Source organism: Lolium rigidum, chromosome 3 (assembly GCF_022539505.1).
Source record: "Lolium rigidum isolate FL_2022 chromosome 3, APGP_CSIRO_Lrig_0.1, whole genome shotgun sequence".
Classification (NCBI taxonomy): Eukaryota; Viridiplantae; Streptophyta; class Magnoliopsida; order Poales; family Poaceae; genus Lolium; species Lolium rigidum.
The window spans coordinates 289,281,715-289,284,670 of NC_061510.1; the positions used below are offsets into that span (position 1 = coordinate 289,281,715).

Here is a 2,956-nt window from a genome sequence, read left to right on the forward strand (position 1 = left end):
TTTTTACGGGTCATAGAACCGACCAGAGGTTGATAGACTCCTTCATGTTCTTCTTTCGAATGGGTTGATTGATTTGGCTGCGTTGCGTCTGCACTATTTCAATCCACGAATACATATTCTCTTTTGTTATGTGTACATGGGTGATCGAGTTTGTATTATGCTCCCTCGTTCTAAAAGAAAAATATCCTAGTAGATTTATTTAAATTCAGTCGTATTTTTACACTATCATCCGTTTTTTAAACGGAGGAAGTATTATATATCCAGCATTCCATATGTAATCCATAACGATGGGTCGCACCAAGCTCCTTGTTTTCTTTCTTGGACTAGACTACACAGCGGCGCCGCATATTTGCATTGCTGTGCGGCGGCTGACAGCTGTATGCGCGTGATGTTGGAGTAGGTATCTCCTTTCCGCTCACGTGTGAACACGGTAACTTTTCGGTAGCTTCTTGCGACTCCCATGTGAAGTGATTTTTCAGTACAATACAACATGATTCCCTCAAGCTAGTACTAGTACAATATTCATGATTCCCTCAAGCTAGTACACTGCTACGGGGAAAAGGAGGTTTCACAAGTTATACCAAAGTTAGAGAAAAGTAAAAAAATCACTAGTGTGGCTATAGTCAGAATCATTAGCGTAGTACATATCTTCTGTCTTCACTACATGCTGCGACATCATTGGCCAAAATATTTCAGTCCTTGATTTTTCTCACTCTGAGATCGTTTCCTACAAAGAAACAAGAGAACATTTCAGAAGTTGTCTTAGTATAATTTTAATTTTTAGCTAATTGTTGAACTAGTTAGTTTTGGTACAACTCATCACAAAAAATAGGAAAATAGCTCTGCTAGAAATATCTTAGTGGCAGCTACCAGATAAAGTAGTCACACTTATCAGTTTATCTATGTAAAAAATTACAATTGTTGTTTATAAAAAGTAGTAACATGATTACTACCAGGATAATTATTGTAAATTGCAGGATTAATTAGCCACAGCTATCAGGTTATGTGTGTATGTTATCACATTGCTTATGAAGCAATTTCCAGATTATTCCAATAACAATTATCCCATTAGTTGGGCACAATTCCCAGGTTATGTATGTTTATCGTGTTGTTTATCGAAGCAAATTGCAAAGATTGTTCCAGTATTTAGCTGCCAGATAAATTAGTCACAATTATCAGATTGTTTATGTAGCAACTATCATGTTAAATGTAAATTAATCACTAGATTATCCAAAAAAAAATATACCAAATTAATCGATCATAGTAACGAAATTAATCAGGCAGAGTCACCAGATTATCCCACCACAACTAAAATAACATGACAAGGCAGAAGCACACTCACGTTCTAGTGGATGTCAGGACGATGCCAGCAGGAGTAGCGATGTAGATCGTACTGGCAGCAGCTTCTCCGCCAAATTGACCACACCATCTCTAGAGCACCACCACTCTCCATGCCGCGCTCGAACAACAAGGCAACCTTGGTCCTCCGTCGGTATGGCCGCTCATGCAGGATCAACCTTTGCCCGACCTCTACCTGCACCATCGTTCGATGAGCAAGCCGCCAAGGTTGGGGTGCTGGAGGCACTTGACGAAGCCCTCCGCGAGGAGCACCTCTAGGACCTCACCCGGCGGCGACACGCAGGAGGCTGCGGCCACACGAGCGGTAAAACTAAACGACGCCGAGGGGTGTGTGTCTCGACAGCGCAGGAAAGGACGTGGCGACGACCTGGGGGAGGATGAGGCGGCGTCGAGGAAGGCGAGCTCCAGCCCGAGCGCACGCGTGCGCGAGACGGTGGCGCAGAGAAGGCCCACGAGCCGCGGGAGCTCGTCGCGCCCATGGAGCTAGTCCACCTACTCGCCCATCCCTCGCATAGGTGCCGGCGACGAGCGGAGGAGACTCCACCTCCCAGCGAGGCGCCTCCTAGCCGGGTGCTCCGCGGCAGCGGCTTCCTCCTGTCGAGCATCCACCTCCAGGCCGTGGGGCCTCCCGTGGTGGTGCTCGGCGGCATCGGCCTCCCCGCAGAGGCCCGGCCGTGGCGCCTCCACACGGCGGCTCTCGGCAAATCCGTTCGTGCGCACTGCCTCTTCCCCTGTTCCTCGCTCTGCGGCGGCGGTTGGCGAAGCCGTCCGTGCGCAGCGCTTCCTCCTTGCTCGGCGTCCGCGGCTCGGCAGAGCCATCTGTGTGCCGCGCTTCCTTGGCCTCCAGTGGCCATGGTGATTTGTGTGAGAGAATGAGAGGACAGGAGAGGAATCCGTGAGAGGATAAGAGAGGAGGGTACGAGCGGTTGTGGACTGCGTGATCTTTTGTGCGAATCGTGACGCACCGCCGCACGCGGAAGCCACCAGTGCGGCGCCTATAGGTAGATTTTCCCTTCTTTCTTTGTGTAACAGAGAAAAACACTCACTATTCTCATATGTTCTGTTAAACAATCTTCGCTTTTGTTTTGATAGTCTGTTGCTTGGCGGCGTGCCAATTCCAGGTAACATCAACAATCGTATTGTAGACAGGAAAAAATTATAATTTGACCAGGCCAAAGAAATATGATGCATACTCTTATGTTGGTAATTTTTTCATTTGGCGTTATAGTTAGGACGCTTTTATTTAAATTTGCATAGTATAATTATTATTTAGATGGCTGAAAGGGGCACTTTTACGAAGACTAGGAAACATGATCGCGCGTTGCAGCGGAAGAGAATCACAAAATGCAACACCAGTGTAGAGAGAGATGCAATGCTCGATATATTGATCGGATGCATATGGCGGTACATATATAGGCCACGTCCTCGACTATACAACGAAGGAGGCGGGCCCAATAGTAAATACAAAGATATGTATCGTTATACTAATAACTACGAGAGGATCACATCCGGATATACAAGATATGTATCTCAACACCCCCGCTAGCCAAAGCGTCGCTCGGTCGAACGCATAGACCGGACCAGAACTCCTCAAAAG

The 2,956-nt window shown here is 47.0% G+C and overlaps 1 long non-coding RNA gene across 1 annotated transcript; it reads right to left on the reverse strand.

Moving 5' to 3' along the window:
• Positions 1 to 422: 422 nt before the first annotated feature.
• Positions 423 to 1,783, reverse strand: LOC124699643. The gene is made up of 2 exons (XR_007001467.1): positions 1,343 to 1,783; positions 423 to 727 (listed from the first exon to the last, which is right to left on the reverse strand). It is a non-coding gene; the product is annotated as an uncharacterized LOC124699643 (long non-coding RNA).
• Between the last annotated feature and the right edge of the window lie 1,173 nt (positions 1,784 to 2,956).